Source organism: Schistocerca gregaria, chromosome 6 (genome assembly GCF_023897955.1).
Source record: "Schistocerca gregaria isolate iqSchGreg1 chromosome 6, iqSchGreg1.2, whole genome shotgun sequence".
Taxonomy (NCBI): domain Eukaryota; kingdom Metazoa; phylum Arthropoda; class Insecta; order Orthoptera; family Acrididae; genus Schistocerca; species Schistocerca gregaria.
The window spans coordinates 500,417,395-500,428,131 of record NC_064925.1 but is presented as its reverse complement, the minus strand read 5'-3'; positions in this window follow the sequence as shown (position 1 = coordinate 500,428,131).

The following is a 10,737-nucleotide window of genomic DNA, read 5'->3' as shown; positions in this document are numbered from 1 at the left end:
GCCTGTTGTTGTGGGTTCAGCACTATTTAGCGGTACAGTCACGCTGACCCCATGTCATGGGACGTCCAGTGTACGACTGGAACACCTCTGCCAATATGCTGCCGCACTTTGCTTCATTTCCAGCGCATAAATAACATGCTGTTCGTATGGTACTTAAGCTACGTCGCCCTTTGCAGTTTTCGTTTGACAAAGAGAGGTCCACGGCGGTCCTATCAACTTTCTGAAACTGTCCACGCTGTGACAAACTGTATATTGGCTTCTATTTCGTGTTCTTCGGCCGACGTTGGTCTGAAGGCTGGCATTGTCAAAGCTTCATCCTCAACTGCTGGTGGTGAACTGGAGCTGAGCTTGCAGCCGCAGACTGTATGTACCTGCGTGGCAACGTCCGAGAGCTTCTCCGCCCTCCGCCCTCCGCCCTCCGCAAGAGGAGAACCGCACCGGAAATGGCCGCGGAGAAGCACTCGGAGGTTGGCGCACCAGGTACATAGTCTGCGGCCGCGAGCTCAACTCCAGTTCACACTAGCAATGGAGGGCGAAGTTTTGACAATGCCAGTCACTCGTGCTGGCGGAACATCAGTAAAATCATCAGACGAACGTCTGCCGAAGAACCCGAGACAGAAGCCAATAGGCCGGTAGAATTTGAAAAACCTCGGTAAAAGAATAACATCGCTCACAATAATTTAAAGAAGTTGAACACGATCAATTCATTAATAACAAAAATTAACAGTCTGTACCATTAAGAATAGGGCTTGAAACCAGGAATATGTAGTCCCCAGACACAAATGAGAAGTCACACCAACTAGGTATGGCAGCAAGCGGGTTCAACAAACTGAGGGCGGCCAGGGTGGCCGAACGGTTCTAGACGCTTCAGTTTGGAACCGCGCGAGTGCTACGGTCGCAGGTTCGAATCCTGACTCGGGCATGTGTGTGTGTGATGTCCTTAGGTTAGTTAGAATTAAGTAGTTGTAAGTTCTAGGGGACTGATGACCTGAGATGTTAACTCCCATAGCGCTCAGAGCCATTTGAACCATTTGAAGCCAATAGGCAGTTTTTCAACAAGTGGCCACGAAAGCCTTAACAGTTTTGTATCCCCACGGTGATGTAGCTTATGATCCCAGGTATCACACACTGCAGGCATTCCACTCTTGTGAGTTTGAGAGTAACTGACGAAAAACGAAAACTGAAATTTTGTGTGACACTCAATACCTTCAAAAGTATTTTTTAAACTCTTCAGCCGCTCCACTTTTTTAAATTTTCATCTAATTCTCTCCACCATTGTTTTTATTTAAGTAATTGGTTTAAATCTAATTTTTAGTTCAATTCCTTCATCACATCATTTTAATCAACTTAAGAACTTTTTCATTTTTCTGTTTATAGTTGTTTTCCCAGTCTGAATTTTTGAGAGTATGACTTTAATTCCACAGTGAAAATTTCACTGTGCAAGGTTCGCAGAAGAGCTTCTGTGAAGTTTGGAGGTAGGAGACGAGGTATTGGCGGAATTGCAGCTGTGAGGAGGGGTCATGAGTCGTGCTTGGGTAGCTCAGATAATAGAGCACTTGCCCGCGAAAGGCAGGGGTTCCGATTTCGAGTCTCCGTTCGGCCTAAGGTTTTAATCTGACAGGATGTTTCATGAATTTAATTCTACTCATCTACTATAATATTCAACAATTTGAAAATTGCAATCTATCAATTAGAAAACAAAAGAGGAAATAATCTATTTATATTTGTCCAATGGTGCGAAAAACGTGGTTCTGTTACCAGATGTGCTACATTTTGCACAGTAATAGTCATAAAATCATTTGAAACATAACCTAAATACCTATTGCACTATGGGCAAAATAACATACATGAAAATTTAAATGACAGACGGATTTATAAGTAAAACGAAATTCAACCAAAATAAGAAATAGATACAATGAACGCAATAATGTGGACGAAAAAACAGGGTGCTAAAACAAAGAACATAAAACCAAAATTAATACATAATATTAATTTAAAACACACAAACAAAAATTTCAAGTGGAGAAAGAATGATAGGAAGAAAAATGAGAGCAAATGAAGAAGCCGATATTATGATTAAAATTTATGTGACGCAGGGGTAGAATTAAAAAACCAACATGTAAACCAATTTTCTGAATAAAAATAATGATCAAACTCATTTCGGTAAAGATTTAAAAATAAAAAAGTAGGCCTCACGTGTTTAGAATCCATAGGCTCCTGCATGGAGCTTACCCATTATAGGACACAACCAGTCTACGTAATGCAGCTTTTTAATGCAACTGAGTGCTACGCAAAATTCCGAATTTTTTTGTCAATTACTCTCAAACGAGGGTCCCGCAGACTGAATGGCTTCAGTGTGTGATACCTAAGATCTTAACCTGCATCACTGTATAAAGTCTATGGCACCAATGGCGACTATTCCTCGTGAACAACGCTGTTCAACGGAAATCAGCGTTTGTAAGATGATGCTTGATACCGATTGTGGGTTGTCACACATCTGATTATGCTGTTACAATATCAGCTCTCACTAATTTATGAATGCAAACTACTACATTTATGACTGTTTCTGTAACGACTTACTCCTTCTTATTTTGGTTTTTCGTAGTTTGTAGGTACCTGAAAATGGTCTGTTTGTGACTGAAACTGATTAACACAGCTGTGTGCGACAAAAAAATTTCCAACAACTTTTGCAAGTTGTAAATCATCACCTCCTCAATATAGTGTGTTTACAACAGCTACAGTTAGTTTTGCAGCTTGTTATGGGTTTAAGGAGACCACACAGCCGGGATCATCAGTCTCCTATTTATTCTACAGGACGAGGTCAAAGTGCCCCATCTGCCTGCGTCTAGAGGAAATTCTGTGTACAACTGTGAGAAAATATTCTCAGTGTTTGCGTACCGCGTATATGATGAGGAACGTGCGTATTCACCAAGTGGGACCCAGCGTCCGGCCATCCTGATTTACGTTTTCCGTGAGTTCCCTATATCGCTTCAGGCAAATGGCGGGATAGTTCCTTTGAAAGGGCACGGCCGACTTCCTTCCCCGTTCATTCCTAATCCGACGGGACCGCTGACATCGCTGTTTGGTCCCCAACCGACCTAGTGGGATGCGGGAAACAGACCAAAAAACATATCCACGCCAGATGCCATACTGGCATTGGTCAATAATATCCTGGGCGGATTCGAACAGGGATCGGGTTGCCTCTCCCTCCCCGGAGCGAACGTTTTAACATGCCCATCCGTTCACGTGAGTGTCTCTATAATTATTATCGTTCTGTTTTGTAGCAATTGCTTGCAAAGTCAGTTTGCATATGACGTATCACATGTGAAAATAGCATGATAGATTCAACTGTTACAACTTTTATAAATGATAACGATAATAAAAGTCAAAAACTTTCTACATAATGTGTTTACAAATAAGATTTAATTTTCAGTGAGCTCGCACCATTGTCATGAATAATATCCGGTATTTCGTTTTCTCACAGTTGCAAAAGACTAACGCGAATTCTTTACAGACGAATGGAAAAACTGATAGAAGCGACCTCAGGGGAAGATCAGATTTTAATTCCGTAGAAATGTTGGAACACGTGAGGCAATACCGACCCTACGACTTATCTTAGAAGAAAGATTAAAGAAAGGCTAACCTACGTTTCTAGAAGCTCTAGGCTTAGAGAAAGCTTTTGACAATATTGATTGGAATACTCTCTTTCAAATTTTGAAGGTGGCAGGGGTAAAATACAGAGAGCGAAAGGCTATTTACAATTTTTTACAGAAACCAGATGACAGTTACAAGAGTCGAGGGGTATGAAAGGGAAGCAGTGGTTGGAAAGGGCGTGAGACAGTGTTGTAGCGTATCCCCGATGTTATTCAATCTGTATATTGAGCAAGCTATAAAGGAAACAAAAGAAAATTCGGAATAGGTATTAAAATCCATAGAGAAGAAATTAAGACTTTGAGGTTCGCCGATGACATTGTAAATCTGTCAGAGACAGCAAAGTACTTGGAAGAGCAGTTGAACGGAATGGACAGTGTCTTGAAAGGAGGAGATAAGATGAACATCAACAAAAGCAAAACGAGGATCATGGAACGTAGTCGAATTAAATCGGGTGATGCTGAGGGAATTAGATTAGGAAATAAGACACTTAAAGTACTAAAGGAGTTTTGCTATTTGGGGACTAAAATAACTGATGTTGGTCGAAGCAGAGAGGATACCAAATGTAGACTGGCAATGGCAAGGAAAGCGTTTCGGATGAAGAGAAATTTGTTAACATTGAGTATACATTTAACTGTCAGGAAGCAGTTTCTGAAAGGATTTGTATGGAGCATTTTATAAGTGTGGTATAGATAGCTACCATGCCACATCGTAGTTCCGCTCTGATAGTTTGGCACTACGAGAGCCACCGACGACAGCACCCTCTAGCCGCCGCTGTTGAGGTCTACGAGCTCCGCGACTGCTTCAGCCCATTTCATCAGGTGCAGACAGCCAGGACACTTCACTTCAACTTGGCACCACCTTGCTAGTTATGTAATATGTTTCCATATATTATCCGCTCGTAAAAATGCCTTAACTGTATCTGCAGTAACGAGAGATTAGTACCTCCTCTTGTTCCTCTTCCTTACCCACGCCCCGCCTCCCAGGCGGGATACAAATATAAGTAATAAAAATTAGCTGATGATATCTGCACTTTTATACACTGAAGAGCCAAAGAAACTGGTAAACCTACCTAATACCCCCGCAGGGTTCCTGAGACCACGCAGAACTGCAGCAACATGACGTGGCATGGACTCGACTAATGTCTGAAGTAGTGCTGCAGAGAATGCTGCAGGTCTGTCCATAAATCCGTAAGAATATGAGGGGGTAGAGATCTCTTCTGAAGAGCAAGTTGCAAGGCATTCTAGATAAGATCAATAATGATCATGTCTGGGGAGCTTGGTGGCCAGCGGAAGTGTTTAAACTCAGAAGAGTGTTCCTGGAGCCACTCTGTAGCCATTCTGGACGTGTGGGGAGTCGCACTGTCCTACTGGAATTGCCCACGTCCGTCGGGATGCACAGTGGACACGAATGGATGCAGGTGGTCAGACAGGATGCTTATGTACGTGCCACCTGTCAGAGTCGTATCCTTATCAGGGGCCTCTATCAGTCCAACTGCACATACCCCACACCGTTATAGACCCTTCACCAGGATGTTGACATGCAGCGTCCATGCATTCATGAGGCTGTCTCGATACAATTTGAAACCGACCAGGCAACATGTTTCCTGTCATCAACAGTCCAATGTCGGTGTTGACGGGCTCAGGCGAGTCGTAAAGATTTGTGTCGTGCAGTCATCAAGGATACACGAGTGGGCCTTCAGTTCCGAAAGCCCATATCGATGATGTTTCGTTCAATGGTATGCTGACACTTGTTGATGGCTCAGTATTGAAATCTGCAGCAGTTTGGGGAAGGGTTGCACTTCTGTCACATTGAACGACTCTCTTCATTCGTCGTTGGCACCGTTTTGCAGGATTTTTTTCTGGTCGCAGCTATGTCCAGTTTTACTGGATTCCCAGTATCCACGGCACACTCGTAAAATGGTCGTACGGGAAAATCCCCGATTCATCGTTACCTCGGAGATGCCGGTTCCCATCGCACGCGCGCCGACTATAACACCACGTTCAAACTGACTTAAATCTTGATAACCTGGCATAATAGCAGCAGTAACTGATCTGACAACTACGCCAGACACTTGTTGTCTTATATAGGAGTTGCCGACCACAGTGCCGTGTTCTGGCCGTTATATTTCTCTATATTTGAACACGCATGCCGATACAAGTTCATTTGACGCTTCAGTGCATAACAAAAGCAACGACTTCTGATGCAAGTACAGTTAACATGCCAAGACATAAATCTGTTTGATTGTTGTTGTTATTTTGTAGTCAGAGGAACGTTTTTCATTACGATCAAAAGCAAGAGTTTTCTGTTATTTATTGATAACTGCGAAAGTTGTTTATGAATAACAGAAATGTGTTAGACGAAGTATTGAAGCGTTGTTGTATATGTTTTTTTAATTATTTTTAGGTAATTGTGGTCCCTATCGCTATACGATAAATCTGTATTTTTTAGTTTTTTTTTAGTTTTGCTACAACATCCCTCCATTTCATGTTACAAAGCAACAGTTGCCGAATAGAACCTGGACTAAACATTGACAATTTCAATTTCTCTATAAACATTGTTTACTTTTAAGTAACAGAAAGGAGGATAACTATGCAAACTAAAATGTTAGGTACGTTAGATGGCACTTTTATATCCTCAGTTTCTAGGCTGTTCACCACTTACGGTTTCTAGATTAATCTAATCACATACGCAGGCAAAGCGATCAAAATGAGATGACGCTCAGTAGGTACGCAACACATCTAACATTCAGGTTACGCGAATACGACCTTGACTGACAAAAGGTGCAAGGAAAACTGCCGAAGGCTACGCTTACTTGTAATAGTCTGCGATAGCCTGCGGTAGTTTTAGAACTCCAGCTCAGCTACCTTCACACTCCCTTCCACCCCAGAGGCTGCCCTTATCCACCTTGGTTTCCGTGTTGTTCGTCAGACGACGGCAACCAACCGACCTGTCAGAAGTTTTCTGCGATTTAAACGCTAGTAATGTCAGAATATCACACTGGGCTCATCTTTAAAATTCCAACAGCAAAAGTCGCTAGAACAGTAAACCGACATATTACTCTCTCCCACATATACCTCGTGATAGGACCTAAGATAATGTTAGAAACTCTATGTTAAGGCTATGCAAGGGACCCCGCGTCTTTCATGGCTGGAACACGAAAAGTTACAAACTGTTAGTGGTATACAAAGTGCACCCCGTCACACACCACAACATGGCTTTCGTAGCATATATTTAGCTGTAGACTTTGTGTTACATTCTGGTAAAACCGGGGCCGTTAGTTTAATACACAGATGGCATGAGGAACATTTAGTATCAGTCAAGCGTTTATCCTATTCCTCAACATGCATACAACGTGATATCGCTGGGCCCTCCGGGAACAACCTACCAAAGATGAGGGATACTAAACCCGCTGTTTGGGTAACCATCTGAACTTCTGAATTGTTTTAGGTGGGAATTGCGTAAGACACGATGTCTCATAATCCTGAATATTGTCTCATCCTAAGAACAATGAATTGCTTCTCTACCATCTCTCTCTAGGATGAGAGACTGTTGTGTTTAACTGCTAAAAAATATATGTGCGTACCACACAGTCATTAAAAATTCAAAGTTTCGATTTCTGAAAATGTGTGAAAAAACTAACAGTGATAAACAATTTCTTACAAAATACTGTTATGAGTTTCAGGTTTCTTGAAACATAATTTCTTATAATCAGAGCTGAGGTGTCACAGCAAGGCACCACACTTGCTAGGTTGTAGGCTTCAAATCGGCCGCTGTCCGTCAGTACACATCGGCCCCTCGAGTCGCCACTGTCGATGCTAGCAGACCGAGCGCCGCCACACCGCTGGTCTTACGAGACAAGATAGCGCACTGCCCAGTTCTACAGCCGACTTTAATAGGAATGGTTCACTCGTTATAGCTTCAGAGATCTCATTTGCAGAGACGCTAGTTAGCATAGCCTTCAGCTAAGTCAGTAGCTACGACCTAGCCGGGCGCCATATACAGTTTATACATTGCCAGTTGATCTATATCTGTGAAGCAATCAGAATTGTAAAGCAGTATTCGCAGTTGAGTCTATAACTTCACTTGTAAATATTATTGTACAAAGTCAGGATCGACGTTCATCGCTGATGCTGAATTAAATCTAAGTATTTAATTGTATTCCTAACTTCTAATCACCTACGATGTTCCAGATGCATCCCGTCAAGTATAGTTCATTGATCCTCACGTCAGCCTACGAGATCAACGCGTGCGATGGCCACACTTCGTGATCAGACTAAGAGTCCAATTGCGTGACTCAGCTGAGTCACCCTTTCTCCATGAGGCCCCTAGTTCCGCTTCATACACAAGAGCAGTAGAATCACAAGACTTAGTATAAACAGCAGGTGCTACCGTCTCTCCGCAAAGCAGCATCTTCTTGCTCCCTAGTTCAGCCCGATATATATCGCCACATGTTGGTGCTCTTCATGTCCGTGACGTCGTGTTTTCAACTGTTGCCAGCCGTACTCAAAGCATACAGCGTCGAACGACGACGAAGACATTTCTGACCCATCGTGGTTATGTACAATTTCGAATTCCAAAGAGTTATGAAAAACCATACACTATGTGACTTGAGACACGGAGTTAGATATTTAGTAAATACATTAAATGGCGTTGTCTTCTAGCCATTGACACATGTAGGACGAGACTTATCCATGCTGCAAGATCGCTGGGGTTGCTGGCTGACGTAAACAAAAGGCGATATGTACCGACGACAACTTCCGGTCCATCGTATGACGTTGGTCACCCATTGTCAGGTTCAGCACTGACGGCCCAATGGAGAATTATAAATACGTTGCAATTTAGTGCACCTGTGCTATTTTAAATCTCTGGTGCAGAGTTATTCAAGTAAGCTAATAAAACCCCTGGGAGGTGCCAGAACGTCGTTCCGAAGCGCCCCGACCAAAATTAAGCTCTCTGCGAGAGGGTGTTGGAGGGTGATAGAGGGTGTTTTCTCGGTATTACTCGGTATTATTACGAGCAAAGAATAATAATTTTTTGTCCATTAGGCAAAGTGAATATTTGTGCCTGGCTCAGAGATGACTTGGTACAAAGCATTTTCTTTTTGTTAAGTTGAAACATTTTCCGCAACTGTATCACTACAGTTGTCAATTTGATTTCCAAGGAGTTTTGTTTTACGGCCATTTAAAGTAGAGAGTTATAATTTTTCGCTTCATATGAGTAATATGGAACAGTATTTCACCATAGTTTTATTTAGTTTGCGTTATTTATCACCGAAGGACATACATGGAAGCTCATTCATTTGCAACAATTAACAGACTCGTAGGGCAAAGAATGATCGTTCTTTCCTTACTTTGCCGGAAGACCGAAAACGTCTAAGAACAAGTAAACACAACCAGAAAATATATACACTTGCACTGGAATATGTGCATATAACAATCGACGTCATTGGTATCCCAGACGGTAAGTTTTACTGAAGAACTGACTAGGTGAAAGTTTAAAGATAGAGTCCACCACATTTAAATGTTGATTAAAAAATGCTAAAATCAGTTTATCGGCGATGTATTGACAGCTCAAGAGAGAGCCTGATTTAGACTTGATTTTTGACGCTGACTCATCATGGTTTTCATCAAAAAGTAAATAATTAAATTAATGGGACAAACTGGTGTTCATATATTCAAAAAAGCCTGTTCATACGATTTCATCTCTCGGAATATGTCCAAAGTTTTCAGCAATACAAAAGAGATGTAGGGGCAAGAACAGAGTTCTTCAAAGTAGTTCCCAATAATTTCACTGCAACTAACAACACAGCGCTTATAGATCCTAAATTATGAGTAAAATACGAGCATATTCTACGTGTAAAGGGGCATTATTGTCAGGTCAGTTTTCGGAATTAGTCTTCAGTGCGTATCGTTACAAGGAATACCGATCGTTCTAGCTTATCAAGCCTGCGGAAGAGGAAACTAACGCCTAATTTCAAGAACGGCGGTCTAATGTTCAGATTTCTAAGGAACAGGTTATTCTACCCGAATCGAAGTATCTGCAGCAATTGGCCGAATGGTTTCTGACGAGCACAGGCGATGTAAAAGCCACGTGTGAAGCCGCCACTAATGGACATATTACACCGCGACTCCCATTTCCCGGCACTGAGGGCCGTCCAACCCGCATCAGGGGACGCTTTTACGAGACCGGTAAGAACCCCGTGGGCTGGACAATAGCATCCCGTGACTCGTTATTCTTTGCCGTAATAATGGAACAGGTATTTTAGCGGCAGCGCAGCTAATGCGAAATTTGATTAACTCCGGTACGGACCGCTCCCATTCTAAAGGGGTCCCACAGAGCCAGTCACAATGCAGACCTCGGCGGCCGTTATTCGATTTCTGTCGCTTTACTCGTTGCGAAAAGTAAATCGGATTTTACGGCCCCGGCTCGAGAAGTCACTGTGTCTACTGCAGCCATAGTGGAAGTCCTGGTTCGTTAATTATCTCGTGGCCCTAGTACGTGACAAGTATTCAGTTTCTGAAACCGTGTGTGGGTTTCAGAAGGGCAATTAAAATGCAACACAGGAGGTAATCAGTAAGTTAATGTAAGAATTAAATGGTGCATTGCATACGCAGCAGCCGAACAATATCAGACAAATTTTGGGTAGCAACTTATTTATGGATTGTCACATTACGCTAATTGCCCAAATGTATTACGCCCGGTAACGTCAAAAACACGTTTTCTTAGAAAAACCTATTTTATGATTTCTGTCAGTTAACTTGAAACGTCCCCTTGGAAAAATTATACAAGACTTTGCTTAAACTGACACACAATATTTTTTTAGCGCAACGCAATCTGACGTTCAGTAGTCCCTACAAAAGCATGGCCCTGACTAACATTAACCTATACCTTTCACAAATCACTTACCTCACAAAAATCTTCGTTACTCGAACTACTGCAATACACAGAGCGCCACTACTGCCAGCTAAATAAAAGATTCAAACTACTGAAGGCACTAACTATTGATAGACATTGTTAGCAAATGAAAGATTTTGATACAGAACAAACAATGTATTTATCTCAGTAGTGTTCAAAAGTCATAAT